The sequence below is a fragment of the Pinus tabuliformis genome, chromosome 1_1 (assembly GCF_031772625.1).
Source record: "Pinus tabuliformis cultivar Carrire ecotype Pingquan chromosome 1_1, CPIR1, whole genome shotgun sequence".
Classification (NCBI taxonomy): domain Eukaryota; kingdom Viridiplantae; phylum Streptophyta; class Pinopsida; order Pinales; family Pinaceae; genus Pinus; species Pinus tabuliformis.
The window spans coordinates 798,442,231-798,464,642 of NC_142297.1; the positions used below are offsets into that span (position 1 = coordinate 798,442,231).

The 22,412-nt window shown below is 40.8% G+C and overlaps 1 pseudogene; it reads right to left on the reverse strand.

The window, feature by feature from the left end:
* Window positions 1-18,819: 18,819 nt before the first annotated feature.
* On the reverse strand, window positions 18,820-20,497 carry LOC149216416 (pentatricopeptide repeat-containing protein At2g13600 pseudogene; annotated as a pseudogene).
* Between the last annotated feature and the right edge of the window lie 1,915 nt (window positions 20,498-22,412).

The following is a 22,412-nucleotide window of genomic DNA, read 5'->3' on the forward strand; positions in this document are numbered from 1 at the left end:
ACTTTATTTCATTTATTTCTTAGCAGACATCATTGGTTTTTTTGAATTGAAGATCTTGCATTTCTTAATCATCCATTGACTGAATCTGATCCTCATACCTCATCATCACATTTTGAACCATATGATTTTATCAATGGGAAGGCTCAAACCATTGATCTCATTTTTATAATGAATCCTTAAATGATACACTTGTCATTTGCAAATTTAATTCATCTAAGCAATGATTTTCATCTCAAATTTTATGATAGGATTGCAGAATGGCTTGAGGATTTGTATTTTGAATTTTTTTATGAAAATGGTAAGGTCATACTTTCCTTGTTTTTCAATGAAGATTTTCTTGCTAAGCATGGCTTGTTTATTTTTAATTTTAGAATGCTCCAATTCATTTTACTAATTAGATATTTCTTTGTCTTTTCAAGATTGGAACTACTTCGATGGTTACACTAGAAATATGACTACACTACATATTGTGACCATTAAATAGTTTATGGTAGGTTTAGAAGCAGATTAGTTTGTATTTGATTTTCACCTTTTCTTGTTGAATAATGCAGTTATGGAGACACATTGATAACATGTGCACATGGCTAGCCATTATCATAATGCAATTAGAGAAGTTCATTTAAAATTACTTATCTCTTTGTTGTTCATAATTGTTAAGCATTTCTTTTTAAGATTCATTATCCTAACTTAATAAAAAAATGTTTAAAGCAATATTTTAAAACATTATGTAGCACGAAATTATTTATCTCGTTGTTGTTCATAATTGTTAAGCATTTTTTTTAAGAGTCATTATCCTAACTTAATCAAAAGAATGTTTAAAGCAATATTTTAAAACATTATGTAGCATGAATATTTTTGAACAACACAAAGAGATAAGAAAACTAATATTTAAAATTCACATTAATTTTCTCCTGACATAAAATACCTTGGACTTGACTTACCACTACATGTAATTTCATATCTCTTAATTTAGGGTTTTTACTTTCCTTTATATTTCTTCTAGATAGTTTTTTGCTTTTCTGCTTTAATAAATTTACACCCAATGTATATAATGTTTCTGTATATCATTATCTTAAGGAAAGAACCTATGTATATCAAAACTTTTAAACAATTGATTTTAGTTCTTCCTTTGTTTCATATTGAGATATCAATTTATTCCAAGCTTAATTTGATTTTATTTTTTAAATTCTTCTTTCATGAAGTTTGAGTGGTTTTGAAAATAAATACTAGCATTTGGTTTTACTACTTGATCTATTTTCAGATCCCTCTCAAGATAAATGTAAAGTTTGACGCTAAAGGAAATAATTTTTAACGAAATTATTGTCCTACTGAAATATGTTACTATGATACAATATCTATTTACCATGATACAATATCTATTCGATTTTTATCAATTGAAGAATCAAGTAGAAATTTTCAATTATTATTTGAAGAATATATCATTTCCAAAAACAAGTTCACTTGTAAAGGGATATATTTCAAGAAAATAACGGAAATCAATGATTCCAGTAATCCTTTCACCTTTTACACCATATTGTACCTTAAGTATGTTTTATACTTGCTCCACCATTCACTAGCCAATCTCAATTGAGATTAATATTAATTACTCATGGTTTTAGCTCCTCTTTATTTTGTATTTTTGGGGTAAAAGCACTCAGGTAAAATGAGTTTAAGAGATGTCCCTACTAAGACTATAAATTCTTGTTGGAAGAAATGGCTCCATCTATGACATATGGGCTTCCAAATCATTATTCAAATAAATTTACTTATTAATCTCCTATAATCAACATGTCTGTTGGGTAGCGGAAGCCCCGTGCAATGGTTAGGAGGCTCGAAGTCGGACATTTTGAGTAAAGTTAGGGTAAAGACTCCGCTGAAAGTGTGGAGCGCGAATTGTAATGGGTTGAGTCGAAGGGTAGTCCACCCGAAAATAATGTAAAGGAAATGTAAATAGAGTCAGCCCGTGCAAGGATCACGGGCCAGGGAAGGGTATAAATAGAGCGAGGCTCTATGGGTAGAAGTAGTATAGTTTTGGATAGAAAATCTGGAATATGGAATGTAATGGGTCCGTAAGGAAGATAGTCTGAAAGCGTCTGTAAGTCTGAGTCAAGGGTTGGGGTAGTATATAGAGGCTCTGCAGCTATGTCCGCAGAGGCCTGGAAAGTCTGCAGTTGTGTGTGCAGACCCCTGCAGTTGAGTGCGCAGGGCGGATCTGAATGTATTAAGGATAAGTGGAAATAAAGATAAGTTACTTCTGAAATTTTGTATTCCTTCTGAGTTGTCGCAAATCTGAATTTCATAATATCTATTTTATTACATCTTCTTATTACGTGAATGAATATAAATCTAGGTTCATTTTAATTTGCGAACCAGTTGTGTTGGTTAAATGTTTGCTTAAAGATCCTATTAAGTTGTAACTGCATCCTGTCAATAGAATAGCACACTAATAAGAAAAATCATAATCAATCTGGATCTGTGAAAATACCGAGTAGCGCGGAGCTTTAAACCAGTGTGCGAAACCTCCAGACCACACCAAGACATCCCTAGGGTGCGGAAAATTGGTTCTAGCACCCTCCCCTGCTACCTCGGGTGAGACTTCAGTCCGCGCTCCACGGGCTATTGCAAAAAGGGCCGGTAGCTGCAGGATTTGTTTGGCTAAATAACTCTTCCGAACCTGGGTCAGGCCCATATAAGCCAACAAATGGTTCCATTGCCGGGACCGGGATCTGCCTAAGGGGTGTCTAATGTGAGAACACTGGAATCCTACGAAGAAAGAGCTTGAAGACTGGTGGGATTTGAAGCTTCACGAGTTCGCAGTTCAGGAAAACAGATCCTGCACGTATATTTATGTCTAGAGTAATGTGGAGCAGAAAGGGTTATCGAAGAGCAGGAGAAGTAGAGAAGAGCCCTTTGATTTCTATCTCATGGGAAAACGAGGAGGATCTCGCCAGGAAGTGCGGTCCGGTTGATTAAAGAACACTTCCCACTGATACCACCTCTGTCTGCACCGCCACCTGCTTCACCCACATCAAGTCCATCCACACCAACACCACCTCCACCCTCTCCACCACCAAAAGCTAGGATGGCGACCACAGTCAAGTTACCGACATTTCAGGGTGTGGGGAATGAAGAGCCAAGTCATTTTTGGTTTGTGATAAAATCTGTATGGGAAAACAAATGAAAACATTAAAAAGGCCACTCTGGTTAGTGCACTACAGGACTGCACACTGACATGGTACACAAAATACTCAACCGATCATCCGAATGAGGGAATAACGATGATCCAAGACATGCTTAATAAAGAGTTTGGCCAACCAAAGTCTGAAGCCCAGTCGGTCATGGGTTCAAGGAGATAGCAATGTTGCCTGGTGAAACTCTGTGGGATCTAGACCAAAGGTTAAAGAGTACTATTCGCGAAGCTAACATGACTTTGACAGATGGGTAGCATTGCACGTGGTTTGTGGCATCATTAACACCCCATCTAAGGACGGCTTTGTCACAACATAAGATCTCAACCCAAGCCGAGGCACTGGAAACAACAATGAGGTTACACGCGACCCCAATACCAGACCCAGGGTTGGGAGTTTAGCAAATCCACGCGCAACTTCAAAACTTGAGTCTGGAAGTGCAAAGCTTGAAGCAAGGAAGAGTGTCCCAACCAGAGGTCCGCCCAGAGGTAGGCTATATTAAATGTAAGAGCCAAGCACACAACAAGGACCATTGTCCTGTCTTCGCGAACTATTTGGCGGGAGGCGGTCCAATGCCGTTAAAAGTAGAAGTACAAGCAGGACCAAGTGTCGTGCCTACACTCTGGTGCGCGATTTGCCAGGAGGGAGGGAAGCATGTGACAGATAACTGCCACCTCTTACAAAAGTATACCCAGACCTCACAGCAGTTGTATTGTAACTTTTGTCGATCGGTAGGACACGATGAGCGAACGTGTCGAAGTTATGACTTAATGCTAGAAAGAACCCCAACTTATCGGGTGTAGACTGAAGTATGGGGAGGATTCCAAGGATGTGGCCGGGGAAGAGGATTGGGGCCCGGACGGGGCCGCGGATAGCTAATTTTTTATAATTGTGGAGGACAGGGACACTATGCTCGTGACTGCACGAACCCAACCAGGATCTCATGCCCCTACTGTGAGCAGTTTGATCATGAATTGGTAGACTGTCCAACCTTAGTTTCCCAATTGAGCGAAAAAGGAGTACTCCAATCTCCACCAACCCAGAATATCCAGATGATGCACGCGGAACCTCGCGAAGAGGACCCTAGTATAAATATGGTACTAAGAAGCAATGCAACTGTAGGAGGGAATGAAGACGGGAAGAGGTGCGACCTACCCATGCAGGAACATAACACTGAGCCAAAACAGGGGAAGACGGGGCCAAGAGAAGCTCAATGGGGCTTCGCAAAAGCTTCTACCCCAGGAAGGAGGGATCAAATGGAGGCAGGAGTGGACCCCTCCATGATCACTACCTTTCTTGAAACCTGCATGAAATTGTTGCACAATCGTGAGGCTGTTCAAGGATTGCAAGAACTGATCACCAGGTGTGCTGGATCCAGCGAACTCCAAGTCGTCTAGAAGATAGGAAGACATGCTATGCGCATCAGATGAGAGATGAGACTGACCGCACAAATCGGTGACTATGAAATGGAACAAGTCATCCTGGATCTAGGCTTGGATGCAAACGTACTGCCTAAACAAACCTGGGAGCGTATGGGCAAGCCCGCACTGCAATGGTCCCCGATTTAATTACAAATGGCCAACCAACAAAAGATCTTACCAATGGGCTGATTGCAAGGAGTAACAGTGGATATCGACAGCGTCAGTACCCAAACCAATTTCGAAGTTATAGAGATTGTTGATGACAGCAATCCTTACCCTGCACTGCTCAGAATTGATTGGGCCACAGACATGAAGGGGATCATTAACTTAAAAAGACACAAGATGACATTTGAAAAGAAGTCACTATGGGTAGTAGTTCTGTTGGACCCAGTGGAAGGAGAACGCTACACCGAACCCGTACGCGACGAGGAAAGTGACGATGAACTGGATTGCATTTATCAAATAACAACGCAAGACCCAAATTGAATGCAGTCTGCCAATAATAGAAGAACCTCGTGGGAATGTGATAACATTTGCACCATGGATTCCGAGGAGGAGGCGAAGCGATGGAAGAATTGACTACAGGCCATCACAACACTCAACTATAATATGGTGACCTGGTCGGTACGGTGCGTAATGATAGAAGAAAGACCATGACTGAAGGAGAACAGCGCGACAGCTGAAGCACAGCTCAACCTGCTTGGTACATTATGCGTAATCTAGGAGCAGCCCAGTGTGCCAAAAGATGGGTTGCGCACACCTAGAGGGGAGCTGCAGAAGCTGGGATGTAGCCGACGGTTTCAAGTCTGGATTAGAGGACGTGCACGGTGGCCACGATGGCATAAAGCGGTAGTTTAAAAGATACAGATGCCCATTGGATGCCTGACAATTCACCCAAACCTGCGTGGAACATAGGGTCACAAAACCGGGAGGGACCATCCCTCTACAGCCCAACCAACTACTACAAGTGCAGCTCACTCCACTAGTGACGATGTCCATGACAGAGTTCAGCAGCTTTGGGAAACCATTCTGCATGGAAAGCTACAACTCGATGAGTTAGAAGAAACTGGGGCTCGACTCTGCACACGAAGTCTGAAGCTGGACAAAGAAATTGCAGAATTGTAGTTAGAAGTTGCCTACCTGGATTACGGGAAGGAATTGCCAAAGGAAACCAATGTGGCTGGCTCTCCTACCCTGTTACAAGCATTGGCCCCGCTAGCATGGTTGCGACTACACCCGAGAGAACAGGGATGTGTGCGCCATAATTTAGTAGTAGAATCGAAAGAACATATAGAGTGCTTGTGATCAGGGCTAGTCGGGAAACAGAAGACCCATACTAGGGGTTCGCCCACCTGACTATCCATAGGAGACCCAGTCCCAGTGCCCCATGTAGTTGAAAGAGGGCGCGGGATGATAAACCAGGCTGCTATAGAGTTACGGGATAGAACCACCACATACATACAAAAACCGCATCTGCGTCCCTGGGGATTCGCTGCCACGAAGGAAAGATGGAAAGCGACCGTTGCAGGTACTGTTCATGATATGATGACCCATTTAAAGCACTATGAAGCTAGCGACGGGAAATTAAGCCCAAGGAATAACCGCCACATTTGCATTTATGAACTACCGCAAGGACAAGCAGTCAATTTTGAATGACAAACCATATATAATTAGAGTCAAGCTCACGCCACCACATCTTATTGCTCTGCAAGAAAACCGCCCTGCATCAACAGCGTGATGAGTGACAAGCAATTCAAAAACAGTCCATGGTTTTAGGAATTACCCAAGTATTACCAAGACGCAATCTTGAAGGCACAAGATCCTACTGCAGACAGGCCGTAGACCACCGAGCTCCCCAAATCTCCCCGGACGTTGTGAACTAAGAAGGATCCCCAGAGCCCAGACCCAGTAAGAAGGTCGCCCCGGAACCTGCAATCTGGAAAATTCATGATGGAGGAGAAGGCTAAGACTGCTATAATTGAAAGCGAGGACGAAGATGAGGGTCCTCCCACATACGTTCTAAGAATTCCTCCCTAAAGAAGATCCTGTACAGCCAGTACAACGACCCAAGTATGTGCCGCCAAGCAAAGGGAAGGCAAAGGTACCTAAAAACCTGGATGAAGTTTCCTCTGTAATCGTCACCCCGTCGCTACCAAAAGAGGTGCCAATGGAAAACTCGGTGGTGGGCCGTGTGGTGACAATGAAGTTCGAAGATTGGGACCTTGTAGATATAGTAAAATTTTCCCATCTAGCGATGGACGAATAATGGACCGAAAGATAAAAGGGACAGTGACAACCCTACAGCCAAAGGAGTGGCTACAGGAGGTGGACAAAGTTGGATTGCTCTGTCCCTTATCGATTCCTCACTTCCTCCGACCCCCTATCACCATGTTGGTCATAAAACAGCTGCTCTGTTTAGTTCATGAGGACATATTATGAGTTGGTAAACCTGTCCGTATAATAGCAGAACTTGTTCATTGAGTTTCGCACCTCCCCTGCGACAAGAGAGACCCTCAGGAGATTACTGATAAAGGTAACAATGTCGCCATGATAGAACAACTGAAAAAGATGTACCAGCTCACCAAGGGACAGCGAGGGTATATCATTGATATTATCTCCGATAACGTAGTCCGCGTTGCCAACCAGTTACTGGCAGGGAAATTCATGAGGAAATGTTGTGGCACTGAGGTCCCCGTCGTCATTATCGCTCTTGCAGGGGAATGCGCAGCCAGTGTATAGTTCAATTGGTTGCAGTTCCTTTGTGAAGAGTTTCAGACCAATTGTTACGAGGCGCAAGAGGAAGGCATGAGATTCCATTATGCATGGCTGCTCCTGTCCATCATGCTGGTCGCCACTGACTTACTCGAGGAAAGCTAGTTTCCGGTCTTGGATCCGGAATGGCTTGAAGTTGTTCGTTATGCTTCCCTTTGGGCGACAAGGGACGCAGGACGAATTCGCAATATCAAAATCTTTTTCATATTAATGGGCGCGACTGTGTGTCAATGGATTAATAAGTTACCTTGCTTAACTGACGAGATCTATGAAAGCATGAAGCACATTGCCGAATTTAAAGTAGACATGCATCATGTCTACATCAGGGCGCGTAAGGACGTGACCCAGGCATGGACATCATTTTGGTTTATTGCTATTAATGACGTTATTGACGGGATTGTGGATACTTGGCCAGTGGCCTGGCGTGAACCCTTGGCGGAAGAGTGTGACGAGGCCACCATTCGGAAAAAAAAAAAGGAGGAAGCCAAGCATGCTGCACAACAAAAGAGGAATGCATAGTTGGCCGCGCAAGTTAAAGCAGCTTGGGAGGCGGCACTCGCAGTAGCAGGTAAGACACAACCAGGCGAGGAGACATCGATAAAGAACAAAGGTAGTTAGAAGGAAACCACCCAGCTGGTCGCAACAAATACTCCATCCACTACTACGGGGGCCAGTTTAAAGCGCTTAGTGACACTAGAGCAGCTGAAGCCGTGGAAGAAGGCGAAGGAATCTAAGACAGACAGCGAGGTGACCACCCTAACCGAGGGTGACCTGAATGACATTGAAACTGCCGTTCGCAAGGCCACACGTGATGCAATGAATGAAGCCATGTCCGAGCAGCAAATTGTGTTGGGGGAGCTCCGTACACAGTTACAAACGTTAGGAATTCGCATCGCAAGTGAAAGTACTACTACAAAGGGTTCTGGTATAGCAGCTACGGAACCATTACTGAAGACCTAAGTCACCTATTCTGTTGCAAATCCAGCAGGCACGTTGATCGTCGACAACGTGGAGGACAGAGCTATGCTGGGACAGCTTACAGGACTGAGACTCAACCTAGCTGCTTTGCCACGAGAAAGCTTGCAGCAGCTCCATGACAGTGCCACAATAGAGCTCCATAATCGGGAAGGTCGTACCGAACAAATCCTCCAAGAGCAAAAAATCAATCTCGAACAATTGTGCCTCCAACGAGATGAAGCTGTCACACAGAACCATCAAGTGCAGAAGATTGTCACGGAAGTTTGCTCAAGTGCCCCTGAGTTGGAGATTATCGCTGATCTCCCTATTGAGAGCCAAATTTAGAAGCTGGCTACTGGGTTCCGTAATGCTATGGAGGAGGCTGCGCGGATCCATCGAGAGCTTAATGTGTAGATTGCAAAGTTAAAATCGCAGATTCAGCCGGCAACACCCCTTGAGATCATGGAGCAGTGCAAGAACATCATCACCACCGCCTGCGCAATGCTTATGAGGACAATAAGGGAATGTATGGACCTGTTAACACAGTCGATTGTCACACTCATGACACTTCAAGAGGATCCAACCCTTCAGCGCTTGGAAACCGAAGCTCAGGAGCTTCAGGAAGCCTCTTATAGGATCAAAGGAACCATGTCGATTGTCGTTATTACGCAGCACTTGGCTAAGATGAGGAAGGCCCAACACCTAAAAGTCCAGGTTGATGTGGCTCGGCAGAAGGCAGCTGTGATTAAAGCCTGTCTCCAACCATGGCTGGTCGAAGCATTTGCAGTTTCAACCACCATAGAGCGTAGGGTAGCTCATATGCAAAGCGAGTTCACCACCATTGAGACAACACCGCTAGAGACTAAGTTGACGGCCACACGCGTGGAGATGATGCAACGGATAATGGAAGAATTTGTTGTTGGAACAAGTGAAGCACAAAGGATGCTAACCGACCTCCGTGAGAAGATCGCCGCACCAGCCGAGTGACTCGGGACGAGTCACGATGATTGTGTTGGGGGACTGTTGGGTAGCAAAAGCCCCGCGCAATGGTTAGGAGGCTCGAAGCCAGACATTTTGGGTAAAGTTAGGGTAAAGACTCCGCTGAAAGCGCGGAGCGCGAATTGTAATGGGTTGATTCAAAGGGTAGTCTACCCAAAAATAATGTAAAGGAAATGTAAATAAAGTCAATCCGCGCAGGTATTGCGGGTCAGGGAAGGGTATAAATAGAGCGAGGCTCTATGGGTAGAAGTAGTAAAGTTTTGGATAGAAAATCTAGAATATGGAATGTAATGGGTTCGTAAGGAAAATTCGTAAGGAAGATAGTCTAAAAGCATCTATAAGTCTGAGTCAAGGGTTGGGATGGTAGATAGAGGCTCTGCAGCTGTGTGTGCAAAGGCCTGGAACGTCCACAGCTGTGTGCACGGCCCCCTGCAGTTGAGTGCACAGGGCGGATCTAAATGTATTAAGGATAAGTGGAAATAAAGATAAGTTACTTCTGAAATTTTGTATTCCTTCTGAGTTGTCGCAAATTTGACTTTCATAATATCTATTTTATTACATCGACTTATTACATGAATGAATATAAATCTGGGTTCATTTTAATGTGCGAACCAGTTGTGTTGGTTAAATGTTTGCTTAAAGATCATGTTAAGTTGTAACTGCATCCTGTCAATAGAATGGCGCACTAATAAGAAAAGTCATAATCAATATGGATATGTGTGAATACCGAGCAGTGTCGAGCTTTAAACCAGTGCGCGAAACCTCCAGACCACACCAAGACATCCCTAGGGTGCGGAAACCTGGTTCCAGCACCCTCCCCTGCTACCTCGGGTGAGACTTCAGTCCGTGCTCCGCGGGTTGTTGCTGAAAGGGCCAGTAGCTGCAGGATTTGTTTGGCTAAATAACTCTTCCGAACCTGGGTCAGGCCCATATAAGCCAACAATGTCATCACATGCCTTGAGGGAGCTTCTGAGTCTTCTTTCCTAGTAGAAAATATGTAGGAAGCTTAACCGTGAATTTGTAAATATTATAATGGGAATCTAACATCTAATCAGAGTTAAAGGTATCAATGTTGAGGCTATGAACGCTTGTTGGTAGCAGCAGCCATACCTGTGGTACTGGGGTCATCCTTATAAATTAGTTTTTCATTTGATTGCCCAATAATTTTTACAGTCGATCATTGATAAAGTGTACTTTGTTATCAATAATTTTTTTTCTTATTCTTCAAATTTCTTGAGATAATAATGGAAATATTTTTACTGATTTCAATAATTTTTGTAAGAACAATCAATAAGTAGAATTATGGTATTTAGAAATAAGAATTATGGGAAGAGGCTTATCTTTTGGTACTTACATGTGTACACCTTTAGATTATGTTATCAGATATAACTAGTTCGCCCAGTATGCCACCATTGGTTGGTCCGCCAACATCTCCCCTACATTTTTGGTCAAAAACAAAGGGACCCCATTATAAATTTTTTAAAAATCACCCTTTATTGCACTTGATTGGTCAATGGTTTCCCCTTTCTGGATTTTTCACTTCATGCTTTTCTGGGTTTTGATCATGGATTTGATTGGCTTTCCTTCCTCCCTTTACCGCTTGTCTTTCTGACAAATTATCAATGAGTGGAAACTCCAGAGCTTGATTTCTTTGGCACCTTGGTTTGATGGATTTTGGCTGATGCTTTGAAAAAATGGATTGTTTCGCTTTCATGAGTTCTTGAGTTGCCTAGGTTTGGGTCGATGTAATCTCTTTCAAACATTATTCACATGCTCATATATATATATATATATATATATATATATATATATATATATATATATATATATATATAATATGTTTTGCCTATATAATTTATTATATTAAGCTTATTATTATTTGCCTATAATGTCAAAATAAATATTATTATAATAATAATTAATAATATATATATATATATATATAAAACTATAACTTTGGGGATCTATATATATAAAAAAATTTAAACACAAAACACATAGCATTTACATTAATATAAATAAATTTTTATTTAAAACATAAGGCACATTATGAAGATATATGTAAAAGCATAATTATATAAAACTAATTTTCATTTACACATATATATAAACCATTCAATGTGTGTCATTGTCTACTATGTTTTATGTTAAACATAATGGTTAAGTATTATCGTTTTTAAATACTTGTAGATTAATCACGAAGAAATGAATGGCGTAATGAAAACATATTTCTTTATCATAATTAAACCAGAAAAGGGAACCCAATTTATAGAAAATATTTGCACATACCTTGGTCAAATCCAGCACCGTGGAATAGTTCAAACCCTCCAAGTTATGCATCCATTATAAGGAAAAACTTGTGAATTTTTAATTGTTAGTTTTAGGATTCATAATTTACGCAGTACAACTACCAAGTATTGCAACTTCTCCGTTTTCCTCTGTTCTCGGCGCACACATTAACATAATATATTAAGGAAAATTTCCGTTCTTGTGCCGAACACCGAACTCTAACATTAAAATAGGTTCATCCTCGTTATATCCAAGCTCCCATTGTCTCTAGCAATCCACGTAAATGTAGGTGCACAGTGTTCCATGCAATATCAACTATAGCATTAAAATATGCTCATCCTCATTATATCCAACCTCCCATTGTATCTAGCAATCTACATAAATTTAGGTGCACACTCTTGCATGCAATAGATTATAGTATTGCCTTTTGAACGCAAGTCAATATACACATGCATCCTCCACCATAACATCCATTCTGAAACACAAGAAATGCCTATTTTGATTAATTGTAACTCCAGATTAATGATTGGCCCTCCTTCCACGTAGAATATAAACAACAACAAAAAAAAACACTAGATGATTACCAAGAATATTTAATGAGTTTAAAGGATATTTGAATTGATCTTAAATGGTTTTGTGAGACAAATTCATCATCGCTGGTTAGGAATTGTAGTTTTCATTTACTCTTCGCAAAATAGAGCAATTTTTGGCATGATTTTTTATAATCATTAGGGGTTAAATTTGGCTTGGTAAAACAAATTAGAATAGAGTACAATAATAATTTTAACATAACTGGTTTTATATTAAAATTGATTGACCTTCTATGTGTTTTTTTTATATCTTGCAGATTCAACGTGGGCGTAAGGGGATACAGTCAATGGGCCATACCCAACCAAGAAATCATGGAAAATTTATGTCGCCTTATTAGTCCCTGCCATCTGGCAATCGGCAGGGACTATAGTAATCGAACAGCTTCGACTTAGCATTAGTTTGCAGTTTTATTAGTGTGTTATTCGGTGATTAGTATAAAGTTCCCAAATGTGCTGTGCGGTGATGTGCGGAGATAGCCAAAGTTTTATTCCGAGCTGAGGCTTTGCCATCTTATTTGGCCTCTTCCCGAGGCGGAAGAGGCCCGAGCATAGCCTAAATTGCTATTTAGGCCCAGTTCATTATGGCTGACCGTCAACGGTCTCATGTTAATGTTAACATTAATTCGTTAATTCGTATTATCTGCAAACAGGTATGCTAAGGTTGCAGGGTATGCTACGGTTTGATGTTAACGGGTGTTGTGCAGGTGTCCGTGCATGGCGGGAGGTGTCATGAACCACCGCCTACGTTCTTCCCTACTTTGCCTCTGTACCCGCTCGCTACGCTCAGCAGAGTCCGGCCCTCGGCTTCTTGTGGGTGGCATGGGGGTATAGATAGGCTACGGTTGGTTGTAGGGTAGCGCAGGGAACCTGGGGCAGAGATATAGGCGGCTACGGAATTGCCGGTCCGACAAACGTAGGGATCCCCAATATCAACACCTCTGACCAATGTGCATATGGAGCAGCAAAACCCATTGGAGCAGTGAACTCATGGTGAATTACCAGTACTGTTTTGATGGATGAATACAGATTTGCCGATTTAACAAGTACAGAGCTCATTTTGTTCATACAGCGTGAACCTGGGTGGGCGGCGGGCCGGGGCATACCGATGCGTACGCAGGGAAGGAAAGAGGAGGAGGTAGAGCCTGAAGCTAGGGTTTCTTGGCCTTCATGGCCTCTAGACTTGTCGTAGGCGGCACTCCAGGCTTTATGCTCCAGGATGACATACACAGAAATCCGACCAAACAGGGAGGAGAGGATGCCGAAAATTTCAAACGCCACAGACAGACACGGTTAAGGAACCAAATCCCGCTGAAGAAGGAAAGAGAAACGAGTTACACCAAGGGTCAATCCAAACAGAAGCAACTCCCGACCCCAACGAGGGAGGGCGCCCGTGCTACTATACTCAGACGTTACAGAACGCCCTTTACTTTCAGACATATTGACAGGGCCTGGAGATAATCACAATGGGGGTTCCTAAGCGGCTTTGCATATGGAGTTCATTCCTGGAACACCCATATATCTCTTTGCTGAATGTTCCTGCTAAAACAGGTAGGAAATTACTAGTACAGTGCTCAAATCCGTTAATTTTATGGAAAACTATGAAAGGGAATATCTAATGATAAATGAAATTCGCAAGAATTAGTTAGAGCTTATGCATTACCGGCGTTGAGACATGCGACCTCCGGGGCCTCGGGCAGACTCGAACACTGTTACTGCAATTCCTTTCTCAGCTAATGAAGATGCGCAGACAGCCTCGTGTCGAGGTGCGAGGGATATGTGTCATTTTGTCACCGCTCCTCTTCTTTTCCGTCGTTGATATTGTTTTTAGTATATATATATGTCTTTCGCTTTTCTGATAATGTGTTTTCTTTAATGTAATAAATTTTATTTCTGATTTCTAATTTTAATCTTAATTTAGATCTTAATCTAGAGTATTATACATTTGAATGCTGAGAGCCTTACTTTTAAAAAATTTTGGTAATTCTTTATTTGAATATTTCTATAATATAAATTATTATTGATAGCAGGTTCAATTTTGTAAGTTGAAAGTTATGGAACGGGCGAGAGAGATGCTCAGGTTACTACACAGATGTGTTTGCGGGAAATTAGCTTTTAATCTTAAATATTAATTACCTTGATTTTTTTTAAACGCCTTGCTTCGATTTCCCGATGAGCCGAGGGTCTTTATCAAATGTATCTCATTAGAAATGGTAAAGACAGACGAGCCATTTTGTTCGAGCAAGAGCAAGCCGCTGTCTGAATCTCTTTCTCTCCTGCCCACATTTATACTGTTGTTTGCTTCTCTGTCACTTAGCTATCTCCCTGTTAACATTGAAGAAATCACTAAGGTTTCGCTAATTTGATGCATTGACTTTCAAGGTCCGACTTCAAAGATGAAAGGCCCGACAAAAGAAATCAGAAAGGTCCGATTAGAACTTCGATCCAGAGCTTGAAGAAGTTGCAGAGGATGGGACGGCTCAAAAACCCTTTGTTTTTGTGGAAGCCTTCAAGAAACAAAAGACTGTAGAAGGGGCACAGGCAATTGATGCAAATATGCAAAAGGGGTTTTGGACAGGGGTTTCGCTGATTTGATGCATCGGTCCAATTAGAACTTCGATCCAGAGCTTGAAGAAATTGCAGAGGATATGATGGCTCAAAAACCCATCGTTTTTTGTGGAAGCCGTGAAGAAACAAAAGACTGTCGAAGGGGCACAGGCAATTGATGAAAATATGCAAAAGGAGTTTTGGACAGGGGTAGAGAATCCAGTGCAGTTCGCGGTCGCCAAGGCGAGTACCATGGTGACCTCTGCGAAGGATCTTTTGGTGGATGTCTCTACAGGACGTAATCATATGGCATTGACTATCCAGAGTAGCAAGGGCACTTCAATACATGGTTACATTGTTTCCCTTCTCCCTGTTATTTTAGTTGGAATGCCAGAAGCACCTTTTCCTATGGATATGGAACTAGGCGAAAGGATTCGATATTCAACTGGAACAACGACAACAGACGGGTCTAAGCTGGAAGAACAAGACAAACTGACACAGGTTGGGGCTGGAAGAACAAGACAAACTGACACAGGTTGGGACTGGGCAAGCAGCACTCCCCTCAGCTTATAAATTAGCAGGCTTAGTATTCTAATTTTTATATTAATGCTAAAGCGAACCCCTCCTATATGTCCTAAAGTTATCCGCACCATCTGTTGGGCCATCGCCTAAGCTGATTTGATGGGGGTTAAGGTAATTCAAGCGATATCCTCAACATCTGTTGGGCCATCAGCTAAGCTGATTTGACGGGGGTTAAGGTAATTCAGGCCATATCCTCAACATCTGTTGGGCCATCACCTAAGCTGATTTGATGGGGGTTAAGGTGATTCAGGCCATATCCTCAACATCTGTTGGGCCATCACCTAAGCTGATTTGATGGGGGTTAAGGTAATTTAGGCCATTTGTACCTGTATTGTGTACACATTTCATTCCAGCTGACATTATGCATGCAACGTCCGCTACGTGTAAGGTAATTTTGTTCTTATATAATAAGCTTATAGATGATTTCGTGGTTACTTCGCGTCGGCTTGTTATTTCGCTTCGGGTCCACTACACTGGTTTATTTCAGGTACTGTTTATGTTTTCGCTCTGCTACATTGTATTTGTATTCAAATTACCTCTTTTGTATTATCCTTCATGTAATGTATGCATTTTTATAATAATAGATTGTTGCTGATATCTAGACTCATATATTTGCATAAAATACAGAGTAGTGATCTGTTATACCCTGCCCTTCTCAGAAACAGCTTTAGGAGCTTGCCTTCGTCTTTGTGTGCCATTGCCATGTATAGCTTCGATCTCAGCACCTTTGTGTTCATTACAAAGGAAGGGTGGTCTATAGCTTATGCAATATATATGTGGTATTTGACGTATATCTCAGTAGCATGTGTCTCAGCCTTATAAGCTTATGAATGATGTCAGTACTCAGATATGTATGGCATCACAATTCTAGTGATATGTATTTTGACATGATAAGCTCAGTTACTCTCTATGACTGATCATGTCTTGACAATCAAATTCTCAATCTGTACAAATCAAGGAAATCTTGACATACGAATTTGTTCTAGCATATAAAGTTTGTAGTTTCTTATGGTATGACTCTCACCATAGAAAGTCTGTCAGGAAGTCTCTCTGTTTTGATCTTCATTTCTCAAGGGACCTTGCTATTGGTTTCGGTGTATATCTCTTATAGACTGCACAATGTTTATCCATTCATCAGTGATCACGTTGACATACAGACATTGTTCCTCTGCGACCTAGTAGGATTCTCTAAGATCCGCAAGGCATTGTTGAGCATTCTCTTTTTTATCTAGTGACAAGACACCATGGTTGAGAATTCACTGTTTAGTTTCAAGTCTAGGACACATAGTTGGAAGACTCATATATTTGCATAAAATACAGAGTAGTGATCTGTTATCCAGTGATCATAGAATACTCTAGCATGCCACAGGAAGATTTACCGTTTTGGGATCCTTCGACATTGATTCGACATTGATTTGCCCTGCCCTTCTCAGAAGCAGCTTTAGGAGCTTGCCTTCGTCTTTGTGTGCCATTGCCATGTATAGCTTCGATCTCAGCACCTTTGTGTTCATTACAAAGGAAGGGTGGTCTATAGCTTATGCAATATATATGTAGTATTTGACGTATATCTCAGTAGCATGTGTCTCAGCCTTATAAGCTTATGAATGATCTCAGTACTCAGATATGTATGGCATCACAATTCTAGTGATATGTATTTTGACATGATAAGCTCAGTTACTCTCTATCAAGGAAATCTTGACATACGAATTTGTTCTAGCATATAAAGTTTGTAGTTTTTTATGGTATGACTCTCACCATAGAAAGTCTGTCAGGAAGTCTCTCTGTTTTGATCTTCATTTCTCAAGGGACCTTGCTATTGCTTTCGGTGTATATCTCTTATAGACTGCACAATGTTTATCCATTCATCAGTGATCACGTTGACATACAGACATTGTTCCTCTGCGACCTAGTAGGATTCTCTGTACATATGTGTTTCGTTGTCTGTTGTACATATATAGATGCATCTCTGGCTCTACACAGTTTGTATGGCTCACGATGTATAAGATTTTCTTCCTCTGCATTATGTATAAGCTCAGTTACTCTCTATGACTGATCATGTCTTGACAATCAAATTCTCAATCTGTACAAATCAAGGAAATCTTGACATACGAATTTGTTCTAGCATATAAAGTTTGTAGTTTTTTATGGTATGACTCTCACCATAGAAAGTTTGTTCATGGAAATCTCGTGTTACATTGATGTTGTCCTTCGTTTTGTAGTTTACATGTCCTTCGCTGAGATCTCGTGTTACATTGATACTGTCCTTCCCCTATCATTATTGATAGTACTGGTATCCACTTTACAGGTGTTTTTGTGGGAGCTGGGTTTTTTCTGTTTGTATTTTGGTTACTGTAATGGTGGCAAATCCACAAATCGTTGGGGTGTGGTATTGTCCTTGATGCTTCTTCCCTATTTGGAGTTGGTTGGGAAATGTTTGATGCTTCTTTCCTATTTGGAGTTGGTTGGGAAATGTTGAGATGCCCAAGGTGGTATTCTCTTTGCTGCTTCTTTCCTGTTTGGAGTTGGTTGGAAACGTCTGGTAGAAGAAAAGTTCCCCATTCCTCTGCTTTGAGGGTAAATGTTACCCCGTGCTCTTACCACGTATGCTGTGAAGGTCCCGGATACATTCCCTCCCTTGCTTTCGGTGTATATCTCTTATAGACTGCACAATGTTTATCCATTCATCAGTGATCACGTTGACATACAGACATTGTTCCTCTGCGACCTAGTAGGATTCTCTGTACATATGTGTTTCGTTGTCTGTTGTACATATATAGATGCATCTCTGGCTCTACACAGTTTGTATGGCTCACGATGTATAAGATTTTCTTCCTCTGCATTATGTATAACATTAACACAGGTCGACTGACATGTTCCTCTACAACCATGTCAGTTACCATGAAAATAAATCCTAATGAAGACTGTAATGTTACAGAGACCAGCATAAATAAACTTGTCGAATTTAAGATCTGCAAGGCATTGTTGAGCATTCTCTTTTTTATCTAGTGACAAGACACCATGGTTGAGAATTCACTGTTTAGTTTCAAGTCTAGGACACATAGTTGGTGTAGTAAAACTTTTTGTTCAGGTTTATTTCCTTTGAACTTTTTTGTAAAAGACTTTGGTCGAGGTTGCAGAGAATTATTCTCTTTATTAGCTTGATAATCTATACAAATCAAGGAAATCTTGGCATACGAATTTGTTCTAGCATATAAAGTTTGTAGTTTTTTATGGTAAGAAGACCATATAACTCTGTTTAAGATGCAGAAATATGGTGTGCTTGCAGTTTTTGCTTAGAGATACCAAGATTCAGTTCAGAGAATAACACCAAACTGGAATGACCAAAATAATTGCATAACAGTTTCTGATTATGTCACTGCAAGCATTACAGCTCTTGACCATTGTCTAAGGTTGTATGGTGATATTCACATCCCCAATGGCAAGCATCTTACCAATGGTGTAACATTGTATGTAATTCTAGTGTTCTTCTATATCATTTAATATAAAGTTTGTTTGAGGCAAATACCCAGCTTCTTTCATCTGCCCAGCTAACTTTTGCAACATGGCATAGATCTCTTGTATTTGTGGGTGTGATCTATCTCCTACAGGGAAAACGTGTACCCTGCTCTTTACCTCAATCCAACTGCATCCAGGTTCCTTCTTTATACCTCTGTCTTTCATTGCTTTCCTCAACTTTAACATGTCCCCCCACTTACCAGCTGTAGCATAAATATTTGACAACATGACATAATTTCCAGCATTTTGTGGATCTAACTCAAAAAGGTGTTCTGCTGCAACTTTTCCTAGCTCCATATTGCCATGGGCTTGGCAGGCACCAAGTAAGGCTCCCCAAACAGTAACATTAGGTTTAAATGGCATTTTTTTTATAAAATCATATGCCTCATCCAAACAACCAGCACGGCCAAGGAGATCAACCATACAGGCGTAATGCCCTGCTCTTGGTGGGATACACTGATCTCGAGTCATGGTATTGAAATAATGCCAACCTTCATTCACTAGACCTGAATGGCTGCAAGCAGTCAGAACAGCCAAGAAGGTGACATCGTCAGGCTTCAAGCCCGATTGCTTCATTTCTTCAAAGAGTTGGAGAAACCACATCCGTTTCGCTCATTATCTTGTATACAAGGAGCGCATTGTCGAGGCTTCCACACTTAGAATACATGTCAGTGAGGCCATTCCCTAAAACTAAATGCAACTTAAACCCATTTATAACCATATGGGCATGGATCTGCTTGCCTTGCTCTATGTCCCCTATGCCAGCACATGCCTTTAAGGCAGTACGAAATGTGACCTTGTTGGGCTTGATGCCAAACCAAGGCATTCTACAAAAGAGTTCCATGGCTTCCTTACAATTCCCTTGCTCCACATAACCTGCAATAATGGCAGTCCAGGACACTAAATCTCTAAGAGACATTTCATCAAATACTCGACGTGCATCCTTGATACATTTGCATTTTGCATACATGTCAACAAGAGCAGTCATGAGAACAACATTAAACCCAAACCCACTTCTGATAGTATAGGCATGGACTTGCTTCCCAAGTTCTAGTGCTACTAAGCTAGCACACACCTTGAGGACACTTCCAAGAGAAAACTCATCCGGTGTCATGTTTGTCTCTCCCATTTGCCCAAAAAGACTTATAACCTCCTCATCCATGCCACGACGAGAGTATTCTGCAAGCAGAACATTCCATGAGACGGAATTTCGTTTGGGCATTTTGTCAAACACTTGGCGTGCATCCTCCAGATTGCCAGACTTCGCATAAAAAATGATAAGTTTTGTGCTCAGAAAAACGTCTGGTTCAAATGCATCTTGGATCATGCGAGCATGCAATCCCTTTCCCTCTGCAACCTTTTTCTCATAAATGCAGTCCTGCAATAGGCAACAATAGTTATAGGAATCTGTCCAAATCCCTCTTTGATTACCAGTAGACAAAACATTCAAAGTTTCATTCATTGGCAGTTCTTCAAGCAGTGTGTTATCATATTCCTGAATGCCACTTTCATCATGGCCACCTCCCAGTTCTTTGCTAAAAAATTTCAATGTCTTGGGTTGTAATTTAAAGCCATTATTGTCAGTTGTGCTTGTAGAGGGATTAATTTGCTGATGCAGTAGCTTAGCGAAACAAGTCATTTTCTTTTGTCTTAAATGCTAGCATAAGAAAGAGAAACAATATACCTGTAACAATTTGGTGTGGCTTGCTCCATTGCATCAAAAGCTTCCAACTAGTGTCAAATTTGATGGTACTACTGACATTACATTGCTTTTAGTTTGTTTGATTTGCCTTTCCAAGTTATGTGACATTGCATTTACTTGCATAATTAGCAAAAACAAGGTCATTGGGTAACAATTGAACTGAGGATCTGTTCTCATTCTGATTATAAACATTTTTTATAAGAAACTGATTATGCAATATTTATAAGAAGCTTAAATTGATTGCAAAAATTTTGATCCTGCAACAATGTATACATTCAGGTTCATGGAATTTAGTCAACATTACTCATCATTAATTTGTGAGGACAGAGCCTGAGATTTCTCTCCAAGCCTGAGATTTCTTTGGCTTGTTATTCTTATAACGACATAAACAAGAGGGTAGGCTTTCGGATGAGGCTTGGTCTCTAATCCTAACTTCTTAACCAAGGATTCTGAAATCAAATTTGCTTGTGAGCCCAAATCAAACAAGGTTTCCACTTTAGTATGTTTCATTATGACTCTAATGTGGAATAATTCAGTCCTCTTTCGTTCATTAACAAGAGACTCATTTGAAGAACTTGTACTTGCATGCAATTCAGAATTTTCATTAGCATGAAGAGAAAGAGTACCTTGTATGCCCACTATTGTGATCTATGTCTCATCACCGGAATCAGATCCAAGAACCTATTGCATGGTTGTCATCGTCTTTTGCTTGTTCTTCCCACCAAATCTCTTTGGTTTCAACTCCAGATGCAATTTCCAATAATTTTCATCATCATGGCCTTCCTTCTTGCAATGTGTGCAAGATGGCTTTGCTCCTTCCTCCTTCTTGGTTGTAGTTTCCTTCTTGTCCTTTCCCTTTCCTTTTCCTTTGAACTTTCCATTATGAGGTTTGAAAGATGATTTCTTTGGTTTCTCTTCTTTATCATTCTTGCCCCTACTTTCAAGGTGAATGGCCTTCACACTAGCTGCATCAATAGTAGTAGGATCAAATAACAAAAATGAATGTCTGATGTAACTATGTAAAGAACCAATATACATTGTTATAGTTTCGGGTGAATCAAATGAAATTCCCAAATTCAAAGCTTGTTTTCTAAACTCTTCTGTGAAGCTTTGTACATTTTGACCCTTTCCTTACCTCAAATATTTCCATTCCATTAAAGCCTTTTATCGATAACCCAAAGGATAAAACTGATCTTTTAATGCATAAACAAATGTGAACCAAGAAGAAAGGAGATTACCCAAGTTTTTCTTGCGTTTCTACAACTTTCTCTCCCACCAGATGAGAGTGGTGTCACTTAGCTAAAGAGATGCTAATTGGATCTTGGCCTCATCTTCCTCAATCCACTGAATCAGAAAATAAACCTTGATCTATCTAATCCAATTTTTTAGTTTATCTGCATTACATTCTCCATTATATGTGGGTAAATCAAACTTCACATCTAGCTTAAAAAATGGCTTCTTAGATGTATTCCTATGATGCCTGTTAGAGTGATGAGAAGAAGAAGAAGAACTATCACTAGAGGATGGAGAGGTCATTTTAGGAGGCTCTCCTCTTCCAACTTCATGATTTGCTAAAGCATGGTCATCTGGTTCTTTCTTCTCGGGCTTGATTGTCTTCTCATATTCTGCAAACAACTTTTCAACTTTCTTTGCCATGGTGAACAAGATCTTATGATAATCTCTCTTCCTCCATTCGAGCTTCCTCATCTTCCATTTTTCATCTTCATGGTGCATGACCCACTTCAGGATCAAAGGATTTGAGTTTTCCTTCTCCTCTTTGGATTTTGTTCTTGGTTAGCATTCACTCATGCAACTCGCATCAAGAATACCTATTGAGATACAAAACTTGATC